This window comes from Pithys albifrons, chromosome 17 (assembly GCF_047495875.1).
Source record: "Pithys albifrons albifrons isolate INPA30051 chromosome 17, PitAlb_v1, whole genome shotgun sequence".
Taxonomy (NCBI): domain Eukaryota; kingdom Metazoa; phylum Chordata; class Aves; order Passeriformes; family Thamnophilidae; genus Pithys; species Pithys albifrons.
Window position 1 is genome coordinate 1,386,717 of NC_092474.1, and position 18,946 is coordinate 1,405,662.

General features: G+C 43.8%; 1 protein-coding gene across 2 annotated transcripts in view; it reads left to right on the forward strand.

The window, feature by feature from the left end:
- ZDHHC8 (zinc finger DHHC-type palmitoyltransferase 8) overlaps positions 1–18,946 on the forward strand; it is a 112,291-nt gene that overhangs the window by 58,874 nt on the left and 34,471 nt on the right. Inside the window, exon 3 of one of the 2 annotated variants that reach the window (XM_071571986.1) lies at positions 504–802. The exons of the other annotated variant lie outside the window; for it this stretch is intronic. The gene's annotated coding sequence lies outside the window, so the exon portion shown is untranslated. The remainder of the gene's footprint in view (positions 1–503; positions 803–18,946) is intronic. 2 annotated transcript variants of the gene reach the window in all.

Here is an 18,946-nt window from a genome sequence, read left to right on the forward strand (position 1 = left end):
AACACATTTCACAGCCATTCCAAAAAGATTTTTTTCTTAGAAACCCTTGGAATATGACATTCAAATACTTATTGAATCCAGTTGTCTTGGACAATTTCTGGTTGTTCTTTATTCCTCCCCCCCTCCAGTTCATGTAGAATGTGATAATTTATTCTTTTGTTTCCTGGGCTAAGGGGAATTCAGTGTGTATTTTTGCTTTGCCCCACTAGCAAGAGTGATTCATCTTGCCTTTCAGAACAATTACATCTCCATCAATCCAACTGCAAACCCTTTTTGAAAACTCTTTGCTGCTGTTACATCCACTGAATAAATCACAGCCAGACTATCTCAAAAATATTGTTTCTGTGACAAAATAAAATGATTGCAGGGATTATTTTTGTCTGTGGCTGGAACTGAGAGCTATTTCAGCACTGAGCAAACAAACCCAACAAACACCCACCTCCCCCCCCTCCCAAAACTCCTGGAAAGTGTGTGTATAACCCCTGTTTAATCTTTCCCTGCAGCATCCAGAGGAGCCTGTGTGTGGAGCAGCCACCTGGAGCAGCCCCCTCGCATTCCCACCTGCAGCCTCCTCTGCCTCGTCTCCCAGTGGCTTTTTTGGGCCTCCTGTGCTCAGTCACTCTGCATGTTGTTAAACATTTTCCCATCTGCTTTTGGCACCACACTGGATTTCTGCTGGACTCTGAAAGGAGGGGATAGTTTGGAAGGAAAATCTCCTGGCTGAAGCAGAATAATGTGAAGAGCCTTCCACATGTTCCTGCTAAATCCTGGGAGCCTCCCTTTGGGCTTAGTGGTTTCTCAGGTGCTTGGACAGCCAGGGCCAGCAGTGCCCTGGTAGTCACAGCAGCTTTCAGGTGGCCTCCTTGGCTCTGGGATTGCTTCAGGTTGTTTTCAGTTCTCTTTCCTCAGAGTTGTCTTTCCTCCTCAGCTCCTCTTCTTCCTCCCTCACTCATGGGTGCTGCTCTTAAAGTGCAAATACGCATCATTTAAATCTGGCTCCACCTTCCACTCTTTGTATTTAAGTATTACATTTCACTTTCTTTCTAATCAAGCCATATCCCATTTCTTTTTGGGGTCACAGAAGAATGTTTGACATGTTTAAGTTTGCCACTTCTTCTCCAAACAGAATTCAAACCATCACATTGCAGTCTGTACCAAAGCCTTTCTAGCAGCTGTGTTTATACAGCTCCTGTAAAATGGGTCCCTGATTAGGATTTTTGAATAGCTCATTCACTGAAAAAATGGTGTTTTGAACCAGCTAAAGCTGTTTTAAAAATTGGGAAAATATATGATTAAAAGTTTTGGTTTGAAGAAGTGTCAGTGGCAACACCCTGCCAAATTTTAGGCCCAAAACATCATCACCACTGATATCACAGAGGTTAAGTTACTGGAATTTAACTGGGCAAGAAGTGGTTTTCTTTTGCTTGTTTAAAAAAGCAGCTGGAAAATTCACTTGCCACAGATTCAAAATTATGTGTTCAGAGCAGTCATCCAAAACAGTTGAAATTTGGTAAATTAGATGAAACTGAAGACAGGTTCTTTATCTTGGAATTGTTTGAGGGCAGCTCGATCCAGAATAGAAACTGAACCTTAAGCAGATCTGGGGTTGCTTCACAGCTATAAAGACAACCTGTTAGAAAACCCCAACCCCATCCTCATCTGAGTGACAGATACACAGCACAGCCTCTGTGTGTTGGGCAGGTGGCTTGGAGGCAGCTGTTCTGTTCCTGCTGTGCCTGGCAACCTCTTCAGGAGGCTGGAGCAGTGCCCTCAGGTGTGCCAGCAGTGCCCTCAGGTGTGCCAGCAGTGCCCTCAGGTGTGCCAGCAGTGCCCTCAGGTGTGCCAGCAATGCCCTCAGGTATGCAGGGAACCCTACCAACTTTTCCTCTCAGTGTTAAGGCTGTGGGAAAATGTTCCTCATCTTTGCTCTTCCCCTCTGTGGAGGTGGCAGCTGCATTTGCAGAATTCTGCAGGTTTGGTTATTTGCTTTTGTGCTGTGGACACTGGCACTGTGCAAGAACAGTAAGTGCACATTAAGGCAGGGAAACACAAGTGCTGCTTCTGCTCCATTAAACTGAAACACACAATTAAAGGACCAAAGCTACTGCGACTGACCAAGTCCATATTTAAATGTTTTCTAAATTGTAAACTAAGAGCAAAGATTTATAAGTTTATGTCGTGACCCATAAATTGAGATCTCCTCTTTGACTCTAGACAAATGGCTTGTAGAGGAATTTGTAGTGGTTTGGATAAGTCTGGGTTTCAGCAGTCAGCCCTCTTAAGTCAGACATGTAAGAAACATCTGTAATTGTTTGAGGCGTTTGGCAGACGATCTTGTATTTAAATCACATTTTCCCCTTTGAAAGCTGGAAATGTCCATGTATAAATTAGACACACAAGCCACATACCTCTGCACTTGGGGAATTGGGCATGGTATCAACCCTCTATTACCTTGCAAATGCTACTGCAAGGTAGGAACAAGCTGATACATTGCTATAGTAGAAGAGACCAGCTTAAGGTTCTTTAGGACTGTGTTCCTTTTTTGTACCTCAAAATAAAATCTAACAGCTTTAAGGGGAGTTGCTGTTAAATGGCAGGCCACTTTAGTGTTCAGAATTTGCCACTTAGCCAAAGGACTAAGACTGAAATCAAAAGGTTCTTTGAGTAAAATTACACAAACCCTCCTTTCCAGGCAGAATTGCTGCATTACGTGCAGAGCTGTCACATGCTGGGCCCCTGAGTACATTGAACATGCAGTTGTGCAGAGTCTGTCTGGAATCACCTCATCCTGTAATGAGATCATGTGAATGCAAAGCATATTAAACTTAATCCTAGTTCTCAGGATTATACCCTGCAAATTTAAAATTGCAGAATATAAGAAAGGCAAAATGTTTCTGACTGCAAATGATAAAAAATGAGGCCCAGCTCATTGTGAACCAGCTTTGGTTCTGACACTGAAAGCAGAATTTGGTAGAGGGACTTCAGTGGGAGAGTCAAGCTGATGTGTGGTGACCTTTGTCAAGCAGAACAAATGATTGCTATGTTTGGTAGAATTGTGTTAGTGCTGGATGCTTCTGGTACAGCCTGAGCAAATGAAGTTTAAAAGTCTGGCTGTCTGTCAGCAAACTTTGCCTTTTGATTGAGTCTACAAATGCTGTAACAGGGACCCTCCAGGCAGGAATTCAAGGCTCTGCTTTATTTGGTGCCAGGTCCTTTAATAGCTTCAGAAAGTGATTTTGCTTGTAATAGAAAAGCATGATGAAAACAGACACAATCCTGAATAATGTGTTCAAATCAATTCCTGTGTGTCAGATTCCTGCATAGCAGGGCCTTTGGTGGACATGGGCATTGTCTGAACAACAGAGCAAGAGGCTGTCACACAGATGCTGCATAAAGGCTGCACCTTTATGTGTGTTCAGCTCAGGAATGACAAAGCAGAACTACCAACTATTTAAGTTTAGCCCAGCTCATAGTGGACAAAGAGCTAAAACTAGACAAGAAACTGACCCCCAGGAAAGAAAAGCCAAAATTTGTAATTAGTTATCTTTTTGTATTAATAACTTCCAAGAGCTAAAGGTTATATAATTCTTACCTTGACCCCTGAAATGCTGTATATTTACTCTGGAAGTGCCCCTGGTAGCTTTAAGCTTGAGGAGGTACTTGGTTTCTTAGCAGCATTCAGTGACCCATCTTGTGTGATGCCAAGCCTTTCCATGTTCAGCTCCCTGTTTTATTCTAAGGACAAGCTTAGTTGGTTGTCAATAGCCCTTCTGGGGCAGAGATTTTTCCTGTGCCTGACTGAGCAGCATCACACTGGAGGGAATGAAGGTGGAAGAATTGTCTCCCTTGAAGCCATTTCTGGAACAAAAAATACCTTCACTGGCTCCAGGATGTCACTGCTGTTGCACTGTGGAAAACACACTTACTGTTTTCGTGCAACACTTTCTGCCACCTCTTTTGCTTTTCTTTCTGCTCTACTTTTGCCTTGCTGCTCTCTCTCTTCTACATCCAGTATCTCCCTCTGTTTTCACTTACTGTTCCTTTACACCCTTAATCCAAGGCAGGCAGTTCTGGGTTTTTTTTCCTTTACTCCCTGGGAAGCTTCTGCCTCCTTTCAGTTCCTTCCCAGGGCTCTTTACATGGCAGCACTGGCTTGTCTTAGCCAGCTACAACCCTCCTGCTCCTGCAGCCAGGCAAGAGGTTGATGGCAACAGGACTGGGTGCCTGGCTGGACTCAGCTGAGCATCAGCTCCCCCGTGGGATATTCTTGGTGGCTGCTGCCACACTCCCCACAGAACGGCCCAGTTTCTCTGGCCCTGGGGGTTGGAGGGAGGGTTGGCAGAGAAAGTGCACAGCAACCTGGCATCTTCCACAAGTGCAATTTTTAAACCCTTGAAGAATACAGGTTTCCTTTTCAAGAAGACTAACCTGGTTTTGGAAGATATTTTTCTCATCTTGAGGCTAATACAGTGTAGTAGTTCTCCTGCAAGCCTGTCTGAACCACTTTAGGGAGCTGCAGTGGGTTAGAGCTGATTGACAGTTGTCAGTCAGTGTTTTTCTTAGGCTGAATTGCCTGACACAGCTCTCTGGAATGTAGCAGGAGGCAGTGCATTTAATTGCTTGTGGAGATGGCTGCAGGATTGTAGTGTCAGAAAATATTGCTAAATCTCAGGGGATTTTCTTGGCATTTTGTTGCCACAATAAAGTCATAGTTGTCACAGTGGCTTAGTACAGCCACAGAATAGATGTGCACTTCCTTATGCAGCCTGAAAATGTGGTGCAATAATAAAATCCTCTATTTACGTTTCTGCAATTTGCATTCATTCGAGTCTTCTAATGCTACTTTTGTTCTTTGCTGTATTGTTTAAATGCATATTTTTTATATTTGAAATTTATAAAATGCTAAGAAAAATTGTATGCTGTCAGTATAGTGGCATTTTGCAACCAGTCTTGAACATGATCCTCCTTGTGGGTTTGTGTCTCTCTGCTGTCTTTATTACCTCAGCATTTCAGTTTTGGAAATCCATATTTATAAGGAATTTGTTCCACAGTAGAACTGCCATTGCATTGTTAATACCAAGGTGACAAGTAGCCTGAAGATGAGGTGCTGAGCAAACATAAGCAGTTTCTGTTTGAGTTTCTGTGGCTGTCCTGCAGCCAGTCCATGCTGTGGAGCATTTGCAAAGTAGGATTAATGCAGGGCAGAGCTGCTGCTGAGTTACAGGAAGGCAATCACTTGAGACTAAAAAATGAAGTTCCTGTGTCTCCTGCTCTCCCCTAGCAGGTCAGAAGCTTGATTGCTTTCAGAATGTAAAGGTATCTGCTTTTCTGTGTGTCACACTTGACATCTCTTTGTCCAGATTTATGTTCACTATATGCGAAATATTAGTCTACAGGAGGGTGGTTTTTTTGAGTAGAAATAACCTTAGTTGCACAAGTATGAAAAATACTTTCTCTGTATTGTGTGTTTGATGATCCTTTTCTCACACTGTATTTGTGTCTATTCCTTTTGTCTCCAGTGAGATGTTTTAGTTAAAGCATTATGGTTAAGTCAGGAGAGCATCCAGCCTGTAAGCAACGTGAAGAATGCTCCAATTACCTTCTTACCTGTGTCTGTGGGACTAGACCATGAACTCTGGCTGAAAACATCCCTGGCAGGTTATCACGTGCACAGTCACTCTGGCCCAAGCAGAATTGCTTACATAAGTGAAATAATCAATGTGATCTTGCAGTGCTGCTTAACAAAGTCATAGGCACACTGCTCATGCTAGAGCATTACTGGAAGAGTTTCCTGATGCTTACCTGTGCTTTTACTATTTCCATTTGTCATGACCTTGGTGCCTCTCACTTCTGGGTTTATTTTTTAGCAGGAGCTTTGTTTCTCTGTTAATGATACACTTGTGAATTCACTGCTTTTTCTCCCACAACTTAAGCTGGAGAGAGATTTTTAGTATGTCTTGCAGAACAGATCTGCAATCCAAGCTAATCAAACTAATCTGATAAAATAGGTTTTAGAATTAATCTAACACCAATCTGCTGCTCTGTAAAAAAACCAAACATAAACAGTATTTATTGTCAGGAGCCACAAGAGAGGGGAGAAAAAAGTGCCCAAGTGCCTTCAGTTACTGCAGCAGCAAAGAATTTCCTTAGAACAGTGAATGTGATAATCACAGGCCACTGTGTTAGCCTAAACTTGCTAATGAAGGTCAGTGCACAGACTCAGCCTCTCTGAGAAAGGAGAGATGGAGCTAAAAATCATCCCTGGGAACCTGTAAGGTGAATTGGGAGAAGAGGAGATAAAATATGATTTTGAGGCTGTAATGAAAGATGGCTTGGGAGGATGTGCATGTGCAAGGAGCCTGAGGGAGGGAGAGGAAGGGAGAAAATTCTGCATCTTTGAACACTGATAGATCACCAGGCTGTGCTTAATGATCTGACAGCATCTTCTCGCCAGCTGCATCAACATTCAGGCTATTCATCACCTGTAGAGATTCATAGCATTAGGTAGCACAACTTTTCTATCAACACATGGTTTTTCCTGCCTGGTGAGCTGAAGAAAAGCTTCTTAGAGTTACTTCAGCAGGGGAAGCACAAACAGGCACGTTGTACTCTGTGTCAGATTATGGGATTTATGTCTCAGAACTATTTTTGTCTGCCATAACGATTTGAAGCCTGGGATATTGACTCCAGAAATTGATATTTTGCTGTTCATCATCAAAGGTTTGCTCAAAGGTTTCTTCTGATCAATTTATTTATGTCTTCGCAACCCTCTCAGTAAGACTTCCCACTGAGAGGAAGACTTCAGTAAGATGCAGTTTAGGAATGGCTGAAGATAAAAGAAATGGAGAGGTTTTTCATAGAGCATTTGTTTGGTGAAGCAGTGATACCTTTACCATTTATTTTACTGGGAAGCAACTGTGCCATCCCATTTGCTGGGAGACAGCTGTGTACAGCTGCTGGATGGAGCTGGTTTTTGGAAAGCTGATTTGTAGGAAGTGACATTCATCACTGATCCACTGAGGCCCTGGTGCTGCCAGAACTCATGGGTACACTGTAACATCAGCAATCACATGAAATAAGCAATGAGAGAGTGTTAGAGTCTTTGGGGTTTGGATTTCATCATATTTAAATGTTTCTGTGTGAAGGTGGTGGTGATGGTTTTGGTGGTGATGGTACTTGTATTGGTTGTTCACATGATTTGACATGGAAACACAGAATCATGGGATCATTTAGCTTGGAAATGCTCTTTCAGACTGTTGAGTCCAACTGTTAACCCAGCACTGCCAAATCACTACTGAGCTGTGTCCCCAAGTGCCACATCTGCACTTCTAAATGCCTCCAGGGATGGTGACTCAGCCACTGCTGGGAGCCTATTTTAGTGCTTGACAACCCTTTCAGTGAGGAAATTTTTTCTGATATCCAATCTAAACCTTCCCTGGTGCAACTTGAGGGCATTTCCTGAGGGAAGCCTCCTTTTCTTCAGGCTAAACAGCTCAGACTCCCTCAGCCACTCCTCATAGGAACTGTGCTCTTGACCCTTCACCAACTTCCTTGCCCTTCTTTGGATTGGCTTTTTGGGCCAGGAAGGACTGTCCAGTGCTTGTGCTGTTCAGTTTGAAGAAAGTACTTCATGTAGAAAGTGATGAGATTTCATGGTTAACTGAAGGATGTGTGGAAATGGGGAGAGCAGGACTGGGAGAGGAGGGATTCCATTTAAAGATGAGAGAGAGCAGACCCTGCTGTTTATAGTATGGAGTTTCTGTCACATTCCTCTGGCACAGGGATGGTGAGAAGCCATTCACAAGTGTGTTCTGGTTGGGCTGTGCTTATGAGCTTTCTTGTTTTCACCAAGTGTATTTGCATATCTGAGTTTCCCTGAGAGACCTTCTAAGCAATGTTTAAATTAAACTTTAGCATTTGCCAGAATAAAAATGAACATTGTATAACTGATCACAAAAACTACAGTTTATGGAAGTATCAGAGGGGCTTTGGCATAACTAACACAGTACCCTATGCAAATATTCGTAGTTGAAAAGGAATTAATCCCTTTCCAAGGGGCCAACACAAATCTTTCAATGGTACATAAGCCTGTTTTTGAGGGAGCAGGTGCTTAGCAAGCCCTGAGGATTCAGATTTCCAAACTGTACACTGCATTGACACATATGCAAATACCTCATTCTCTTACAAATAGGCTATAAATTCTGTATTCTGTGAATTTAGCTGTAACTTACTTGGCATGCAGAAGTTCTGTAAGAGCAGGATCATCTCAGTCTGGAACTGGACAGTCTCAGCCTTAAGCTGGGATAGAACAAAGCTGTAATTGATTATTGGCCAGGTCCCTTTGCCAAGCTACTCCTTTTCATCATTCATAACAAGAGACCCTTATTTTGTGAAAATCATTTTGTTGCTGAAGACAGCAGACAGGTTCTGTGCTGCCCTCGGAGCAGGTGGCCTGGTGCCAGCAGCAGCAGCCAGCAATCCTAAGTGTTGTGTTTAATCACAAGATTAATTTTTCCTTTTATTGGCTTTTCCTTTCAATATCACCAAGCATGACATGTTGTGAAACAGAAACACTGGTTGCACAAGGGCTGGTGAGCACCTCGAAGCCCCCTGGCTGTGTTGATAGCAAAGGGAACATTTGGCTTGATGTGCAGCCAGGAGAGACTCCCAGGAAGGCAAACTGGGAGAACACACTTGTGTCAGTGAATGGGCCATGGTAAGGGAGGAGGAAGCAAGATGCACCTGGTGTAGGAGCTGTTCTGGGGCTCACCTTCATTCTCTCCTTTAACATTCCAAGCATCTGCAGTTTCAGTAGCATGAGTTTATATTCATATTCAGATGCCTGAGTTTTCATGCTGTAGATCCAGTCCATGAATGGTCTGTGGTTACATTAGGATGTATTTATTTTAGCCTTAGTGTGTCCATGTGCAAGTTATCTTCTAAATGGAAATGGTAGCAGACCCAAATCAAGTTAAAGATTTGTACTCATCCAGTTGAACACAACTGCAAGAGATTGTGCCTGGCACTGACTGCAGGAAAACAATGAGGATGTTAGATTCAAAACTTCTTTATCCTCAGAGTTTTCAGCAGTGACTGGGTGAGCATCCCTGGTGTTCTGTGCCATCAAGATTTCACAATCAATAGGTAGGGCAAACAATACAGCTAATTACTGTATGAGGGATATATCTGTTGAAAGATCAGGGACCACTTCATGGGACAGTCAGGTGGTGGTTGAAGTTTGCCAGGGTTGGGGTCCCCTGAAAGCAAAGGTTAAAGATTGGAGCCCTGACTTGTGGTTGTTCCTGGTTCCCACGTTGCAGGAGGTGTTCCTGTCAATTCTTTCTCCTGCTAGAGATCCTGTAATGAAACTGTTCTGTGATTGATAATCCTGTGCAGTAAAAATCCATGAATATCACTTTTTCAAATAGGCACCATGTGGCAGCTCTCAGGGAAGTGGCCTAACTTTTTGTTTCAAGGATTAAACTTCCAAGCCCCTATTTCCAGCCCTTTGGCTGCTCTCTCAAGGAGCTGAGACTTGGGGGGGGGATTGTGTACAGTTACACATTTATGTAAATCTGAAACATTGACTGGAAACCAAAGGAGGAAACTGCAACCAAACAGCTGTCTTTGCAAATTTATTATTTATTGTAGAGTTAAACAAAATGCCTTATTGTTTAGAGCACTGTTTGCCTTGGGCATTGGCTTAGGCAGTCGCGTTGGCTGAAAAGAATTTCCTAACTCCCTTTTCCACACAACAGAAGATTAAGTAGATAACAGCAACAATTGGCTGTTTTGATCTGGCCTTGACATATGCTCCAAGCATCTATTTCATGATCCAACCACGTTATTTTTCTCTTTCATGGCAGCAGCACTTTACTCCTACTCCTACTTTGCCATCACTGCCACTTATGTGCCATCAGGGGCTTCTTTCTGAGCCGCCTTTCGGGTCAAGAGTGAACAGTTAAAAAAGATTCTTGCTGCATAGTATGTAAATTCTTTATGCACAGGGAGTATTCCTGCCACGTTATTAGTATGCAGAGTAGTTCAGAGTTGCAAAAAAGCTCCATTGAAGGGAACAAGTTCAAAGCAAAAGTTAGAGGAATTGCATGAGGAAGCTTTAGTATTTTTGATAGTCAAAAACCCAGAAGAGTTGGGATGCTACATGATAATGATGGTAATGAAAGTTGGAGACAATGAACTGCAGAATATTTCTGTGGAGAGCTTTCCCCTGAAATTTCACTGGCTGTTCTCATGCACTGTCCCACCTTCTGGTAGGAAAAGGCTTCTGATCAGCAATATAAGTGGGTCACATAAGTTTCCTGCATCTTGCCAAGCCCCCAGGCAGCTCTGATCAAACCTTTTTCAAAATGCTTACTTGGTTTCTGAAGAGAATTTAGCAGCTGGCATGGAGCAGTGATTTAACTAGTTCACTCCTTGGTGCAACTGGATGTTGTAGGAAGAGCTGTAGCAGTCCTGCTGTCCTTTCTTCATGCTGCTCTGTAGAAGGGGCCATCTGGTACAGCGAGGTGTTGGTGATGGTGTTGCTGACCATCTTCTCTAGAAGGCAAAGATCTGAGGCTTCTGGCTGTCCTTTTGACCAGAGTCGAGGCTGACTGTACCTGGTACTCAGTTCCAGGTGTGCTGGCAGGTAGTGTTGGGATTCCTGTACTTGGTACTACAGTCCTGTTTCTGCCAGGTCTTTGATCAGAAGGAAGGGATGCACTTACAGGAAACTTGTCTTCCTGTGTGCCTAGGTAGAAGTGTTGGTCTATTAGTCTGTTTTATATTATCAATGAATGCCAAAGTCCACATTGTAATTGGCTGAAATGTAACTTGGGAATGGACCTGGAGCCTGACATGGTGGAGTTCCAGCTGGTTTGGGGGGCTGGAGGGCTCAGCCACACTAAGGCAGAGCATAACTGAGTGTCTGGGAGCTGCCATGTAGCTTTCCTTGCACCACTTTCCTCACCCAGCTGTAATGGTGGGACATGAGGGAGCAGTGAAAGATTAGAATTTCCACAGGACTGTGTTTCTTTGTGGTTATTAGTTGCTGTGTGTGAATCTCTCAGCAGTCTGCACACACTGCAGGCACAGCCACTGTCACTGTTTCAAATACCAGTTTGAACACACAGGCCACCCAGTGACCAAGAATTAAGGTCAGTTATGCAGAATCTACTACAGTGTGGAAGGTGCTGAGCAACTTCAGTTATTGCAATTAAAATACTTGAGTGAACTGACTAAATAGGCTTCTGCATCTGCATTGCAGATTTGCATGACCTGGTGGATCGATGTTAGGCTTGGCTGTGCTGAGACAATGTTTGTACCAGACTGCTGGTAATTACCCAGGACCTGCTGGCAGCATCCACGTGTGAGGGTGTATCCCCTCTGCAGAGCAGGGATGATTAAGGAGCAAATCATTTCAAGGTGACTCTCAGTCTGGCCTCCACTTGTGAGCACTGGGATACAGAAAAGTTCATGTAGCACTGGAGACTACTCAGCACCAGCTGATTGGCTGAAATGTGGCTGTATTGAAGCTGAAAGTGGAGAGCAAGGTAAAATAACAGTGTTAGAGAGTTGGCTTTCACAGAATATAGAGAAAATGTCATGAAAGACAAATGTAAACCATGCCTTTCCTATTCACTAGAAAAAAAACAGTTTGTGCCTACTGAAATCCAGAATTTTCCAAAATTAGAAGTTGCCAGAGGAATAATGAGCAAATGAATGTGTGTTTTCTAAAAACCTTTTTTAGTCCAGGGCATGCAGTTCTTACTTTGCCAGTTTGTCTTTGTGAGCTGCTGTGGAGTCTCACTGCAGTTAACCAGGTGTCAAGCCAAACACAGCTGGCTGTAATACTGTTTGCACACAGAGCAAGGTGTGGTGGTAGAAGTAGTTTTCAACATAAAAACAAATTACAAACAATAGATTTCACCAGTAGGAAAAAAAATGGTTGGATTTTTCAGCCAACAACTTTACTAGTTTAAAAAAAAAAAAAAAGCCTGAGCAACCAATGGAGGTTATCCAACAAATCTTTCACAACTTTTATCAGTCTGCAAATCAGCTTGACAGAGCCATTGGTTCCTGAAATGTGAATCAGGTGGAGGCTGCTGGACTGTCACTCCCGTAGGACCCACCAGCACAGCCCCGGGACTGGCACTGCCCTGTTTGGTGCAGCTGCAGGGCATTGGCTCTGGCTCCTGAGTCACAGTCGAGGAACTCTTAATCCAAAACGAATGTTGTAAATCATCCCCTGTGGACCTGGCAAAGTCATCCAGGCTGAAGACAGATGGGAAATTACACCAATTTGCAAGAGAGATGTTCCAGAGGGGTTCTGCTTTCTGTGCTTTGTGCTCCTAACTCGGGGAGGGTGAGCTGGAGGATTAACTCTCTTGCACACAACTGTGGCAGAGTTTTCCTGGAGTTTCCCAAAGTCCATGTGGTGTGTGTGTGCACCATGGGGTGGTGGAAAAACAAGCCACACATTCCCTAGCCTGTTACCACTTTCTTCCTGTTTGAGGAGAGCTGAGCAGTTCAGGTTCCTTTCTTTGTCACTGGTTGTGCTGTCGTAAATGAGCAACACGAGGTGGTTCGTAATGTGAACAGTTCCCCGCCCGTGTGTTTGTGAAGGGCGATGGGAGTCGAGTCCAACACTGGGAAACAAAATCCTGCTAGAGAGGGATATGTTTCTCCCTGGCTGCTGCTGCCCTGCCCAGGCCACCCTTCTGCCAGGAGGGCACACCCAGACTGGCTTTAGGAAGGCTTTGCTGGAATGGCCTCACTGCACAGATGCCCCTCGCCGTGGGCAGGGCTGGTCGGGGGCTCCGGTGGGAGCTCTGCACACACTCTGCTTTTTCTGCATCTACTCAGGTGCTCTGAATTCACCAATCCCTTCCTTGTCTTGCTGGCACCAATTGTGAGTAACTGAAAACATTTCCAGTTCAAGGCAGGGTCCTGCTGCCTTGGCATCCCGTGCTGTTCACAGTGAGGATACTCACATGTTCTTGCTGGCTGTGTGTACTGTATCTTTAGCATAACCATATCATTATCTCTAGCCTTTTTTTTTCCCAGCCTTAACAAAAAGTCCCTGGGAAACTCAGCCATGGATATGGAATTCAAGAGAAGCAAAGAGTACTAAAGGAGCTGCTGTGTATCAGTTACTAAAGACACAAGGCAGATGCATTTTCTCGTCTTGCACACTTAAGACAACTAACATGGAGCTTTTATTTTTCTTTTTAATACCCTTCAGAAGGAGAGCTGTGTTCTCTGTAGCCTTTACAAGCCTGGAGTTTTGCAATTCAGAAATGCTCACAAGTCTTAAATATTTATTACTTTAGCAAAGCTGACAGCTTTTGTTCATGGCAGGAAGGGATGCATTCAAACCACAGCCTACAGATGTCCCAGGGACTGTGGTTTGCCTTGAGCTGTGGTGGGGAAGGAGGAGAGAGAATATGATACTTAAAAAAGTAAAACCAGAGGGAACTGCCTGTATGGGCAGTGCTCCATTTTGAGAGAAAAGGCAGGTCCAAACAATCTTTTATTTAATTACAAAAAATCAAAGCAAACAGATTTGTTAACTTGTCAATGGCTTCGGTGATTGTAAAAAAAATAAAACCTGCTGGTATCTCTGTTTAATTTTGAACAGCAAATGTTGAAGGGCTGATAAAATGAGTGTGTCACTCATGCCTGAGGAATAAACAAACTCAGAGGCTCTTTTCCTCTCTGTAATGTGTGGACACAGGCCTGGGAGCATGTCAGAAAATTGATATCACACGTGGGAGGCTTTGGGAGGGCTGCTGTGATAGAAGATGAGGAAGAGGATGGGCCCCACTCCTCATCTGCATCTCCATGCCCAGCCTGCAGCTGTGTCAGTCTCTGGTTTAAGAATGTATTAGTCTGTTGCTGATAATCACTGATTTCAGCCATTCTTCCAGTACACCCGTGTCTGTCTCTGGTTGGTGAACTTCTCTTGAGGCAGGCTATAACACTTTCCAATTAATTTTTATTGGCACATCTTTGTATTGTTTTAAAAAGAAAACTTCCCAAAGGTGCTGAGAGATGGCAGTTAATGTTGAAGGTGAGGTGTTTCCAGAGAAAAGTATTGCTGAATTGTGGAATGAATAAGCAAACTGGTGAAAAGATAACCCTCAAACAGGTCACTCTTAACTGCTTGACTGTGCTTTTCAGGTAAACAAACAAAAGGGTTTTTTAGTCCAGTGGGTGTGAGAGAAATATTATTTGGAGAAATCAAATATGCATCCTGGAATTAAGACATGAAAAAGCGACTCTTTTGGCTCTGCAAAAGAAATTGCTTTTCATATTCACCAGAGGGGACTTCAGGGATTTAACTTCCCAGAACATGGTTCATTTTTACCTTGTTACTGCCCTCAGGGATCAGGTACATTGCACTACCTTTTGAGAAATTAAGTTTTCTCAAAGTTTTCTTCAGAATATGAGTTATAACTCCATGCTTAGATTTTCTACTCTGATTTATTTATTTTATTTTTTATTTTCTCTCCCCAGTCACAGGACATGACAGCTCAGTTTTACCTTTGCAAGCTTTGCTTGTGTCTCTGGGGCTGTTCTCCAGGGAATTTCAGCTCTGCACTTCCCCTAACCATTCTGGTACACTCATCTGCTGCTGAAGAGGAATGTAAAGGAAAGGAAAGTATCCCAGAGATTAAGAAGTTTTCTAGTATAAGCCCAAACTAGTTTGCTTGTGGCATATGATTTTCAGGAAATACTCAAAGGGGAAATGGCAGGAGGGGTAAGGGGTTCATTAAAAATATGAACAGTAAATTATTTTCATTACATTGTTACAGCTGTTCAGCAAGAAGTAAATGTTCAGTTTTGTCTGAAAAATAGAATGATGGTGTCTACCCTCTATATTTAGTCAAGGGGAAAAGCATGAATTAGGAACTCCAACAACATTCAGGAGAAATTGGGTATTTAAAAAATACACATACTAAAGCTGGCTATTGCCATGGCAAGCAATGGCAGAACTCCACAGACAAAACGTCCCCCAGTTCAGATCTGTATCCAAACCTCTTGCCTGAAAATTTGGCCTGGAAATTTCTCAACAGTTAAATCATCAGATGCTTGACACTCCTCTTTCTGATCCCAGCTGGGAATCTGGAAAGTGTAATGTTTAAGCTGAATATTCACTTTGATTCTTGGAAATGGGAACAAGTTTCGTCAAGAAACTGTTTCTTTTTATAATTTTCTTTTCCTTTCCTGAGTTGGTTGCATATCGTTAGCAGATGGGGACTCATATGTCATTTCCCATTTCCATAGTCTTCTGCTTTGGCACAGGAGCTGCTAATTGTCCCATTTTGACTTGGCACTATTAAGCTTTGTTAAAGCATCTCAGGTAAGTGTAATTGGCTTGTGTTAGGGATTTGTGGCCACAGAGTCAGAAGATTTTCAGTTCATCAGGCTCAATGCAAAATTGTACTTTTTCTGGTTACTTTGTGGTTCTTCCAATAAACTCCACCCCCCCAAATGACAAAACCCATTGGCTTTCAGTGAACGATGAGGTGTTAGTGGGGCAAACAGCGCCCCTGTGTCCACTGCAGTGTGTGCACGAGCTACTCTTCTGCCTTTAACAGTTCTGGGCATACAGTAAATACTACACAAGTAAAGCAGTGAAACTTCCCCCTGCCTCCATGGCTGCTGGGGACATCTTTGCCTTGTGCACTTCAGAGTGGAATTGGCAAGAAGCAATTTATGTACCAGGCTGAATCCCATTTCCCTGTCTCTGTAATTAAGATCCTATCGTCTCCTAGGATGTTTTCTAAGCAAAGTAATTTTGTTTTCTGTCAACCTGAATTGAATACCTGTGCACCAGCACAAATATTTGCTTTATATTTTGTCCAAGCTGACAGAAACACTCAGACCTAGGGTGGTGATGCTATTTTTCATCATTTAAATAAAAAAAATTACTGTTAATGTGACAGTCACTGTGGGTTGCTTTAGGTTTTTATTGCTCCCCAAAAGTATTTTGGTTTTTGATGGGTTCTGTAATAAGATTTTCCCTGCAGGAGGAGCTGCCTCCAGCAGCCTGCCCTAATCCTGTTAGATGAGAGCAGAGATGTTGCAGTCGTTGATGTGCAGGCAGGGGAGTCTTGGGACTTGGTTTGTGCTGATACAATTGGAAATGCTTAATCTAAGCTAAGGGGTAACAGTCATTTAATAGTTTGAGAAGACTGTGACTGTGCTTCTACCTTAGTGACCTTCTTGGTGTTTGTTGAGAGTGCCTGGGAACAGCCATGAGCCTCCTGCCTGTGTCACCTTTGCCTCTGAGCCTGGACCATCTGTCTGCAGAGCTGCCCATGGGCTTCCTGAGCCGTGGGGGCACCTGAGAGTGCCCCTGTGTGGCAAATTAAAGCAGCAACTGCACGAGGATGTGGATGTTACTGCTCTGTCATTTAATTTAGCAACAGGACAATGAGAGGGAGAGAAGAGGAAACAGAGACTGAAAGTCTAGGAGGCTCAAGGAAAGGAGACTAGTTCCAAGACAGATTTGTAGTAGAGATGTTCACAAAAACACTGCTCTGACCCTGCTGCTGCCTGGGGGTGTTCCTTCCCAAAATTAGGGCCATGAAGATGATGCTGTTTCTGGGGAAGGGTGGGGATAATGAGAAAAAGCTGAGTTTGATCTGTTCTTCATTTGATGAATGCAAATGGAGGAATGTGTTCAGTTTTGTAACACTTCCACTGGGCTGGGCAATGGTGTTGTGTTCATGCACCCTTGGTTTTGTTTCAAACTACATCTTTCTCCTGCTTGCAACAGAATTTTAAACATTGGCTTGCTGGCTTGTGTGTCCCACTACCCTCTGCTGGAAGAAAGAAGGATTTTTCAGCTCTGTCCCTGTGCCCCAAAACAGTCCCATTCCTCCAGCAGAAACAGGCTGTGAACCCCTTTGGGAGGACCCCAGTTCTTGCTGGCATCCCTCCTGCAGGGAGGAGATGTGGTGTGTCAGATGTTGCTGGGTCTCAGAGCAGTGCATGGCCAGCTGAGCTGGGGCACACGGAGGGTGTGATAGCAGGGGGCTCAGTTGGATGACATGTCCTGTTCCCTTGTCCATAGTTGTTGGGTTTGTTGCAGTTTATGATTAAAGGCATTGCCAAAATAGACTGAATCACTCTTGATTCTCCTCTGATGTCCAGTCTGTAGGTGACTGGTACCAGCTGGTGGTTGAGAAGGGGTAAAATGTCCCAAAGCAGGTGGCCACAGGGACATGTTCTTTCCAAATGCAAGGTTGGTTTTATATGTTGAAACATGAAGGTCTCTTATATTTTTCTTTTCTTAAATCAGCTAAAGTAATTTTGATTTTTTTATTCCCTTCTTAAAATCTTAATATGTTAGGCCCCTTTATACTCGCTATGCAAATGATCTTTTTCAGTGTAGAGAGAAATAAGGTATATAAATGCCATGCTCCCACTTCAGGTTTCCAGCCAACCCCTTCAGGAGGATATTCCAGAGGGAAATTAAAGATGGGATTCTAAGAGAGGCTTTTGTTTTATTATTACATATTTGCTCCACACTTGATACGTGAGAGTGTTTACACTTTCTACCCTATCTTCTGTATCTGTTTGCAATAGAGGTGCCTCTATCTCTGTTTTGCTCATCTCTTCTATAAAATATGAAGTCCCTAATCTTTTTGGTTCACACAGGGAAGCCTTGCAATAGCTGCAGTAATTTTGCTGGACATGTGTCTAGAAATCTTCAAACAAGAGAGACCAAACTGGAACTGGCTTCCTTTCTCTGCATAAACAAGCTATTGCACAGATAAAGGAACTTGTGGAGCAGCTCTGGAGCGTGTTATTCAGGCCATGAACAGGTATTGCTTCCATATTTCAAAGGCAATACATGATCCAGACAAGTCTAGAAGAACCCCTGATCTCAATTATTTGTCCTGAACAGCCCTCTCCAGTCATGGAAGGGGTTTAACTGCTATCACCAGCCTCACAGGACTGCCCTTCCCCTCCTGTGTCTGTGTCTGCCCCAGCACTGCAGAGAGCAGCTGGCAGATTTGCCAGAGCCAGCTCGTTTGGGGCTCTGTGCCCTCCCCAAACACCTGAGTCAGGGTGGCAGGGCAGACTCACCTGCAGCTCGATGGTCCTTCATGTTCTTCCAGCTCAGGCCATGCAGCATCCCTGGCAGGGCCTGCTGGTCACTGCCAGCTCATGGAGCAAGTGGCATGTGTGGCAGAGAGATAAGACCCTCTGGTTAGATACTTTCTCCTGGTGTCCACTGCTCCAAGCAGCCTCTGCAGCTCTTTTTCAATGCAGCATTTTCACAAGGCAGTTGGCCCCTGGGGCAGCCCCTGATGGGCACCCTGGCACCCAGACTGCCAGGATTAGGCTCAGGCACCCTGGCACCCAGGCTGCCAGGATTAGGCTCAGGCACCCTGGCACCCAGGCTGCCAGGATTAGGCTCAGGCACCTGGCCTGTCCCTGCTGCTGTCCCCTGCTTTTCTTCCTTCTCCCTGCATCTTTGAAAGCACATTGTTACCTCTTTCTCTGCTAATCCACAGAGGACAGGATCACAGAGTTCAGAGCTCATATGGAACGTTTCTTATGCATATTGGCTCATTGTTAATTTAAGTGGCACATACTTTAATCTAGTAGATGCTGTCTTTTAGTTAGGTAATTGCTGCAGGAGCTGTAAAGGGACAGTATCCTGTGAAATTTAATCTCTTTCTAGTGAGCTCATGTGGAAAAGAAATATCTAAAAAATCAAATTAACTTTACAACAAGGGGAATACAGACTGTATCTTTTCACTGATGGCACCACTCCCCTCCTTATCTCATAGTATTTCTTTACCTGTTTCTCTCATCAGCACATACTTAAAATGAGCTATCTTGCTTCCACTACACCAGTAGCTCATGAATTCAAACACGGAATGTGTCCTGGGTGTGTTCTGCCAGTATGTGGTTGGGGAATACG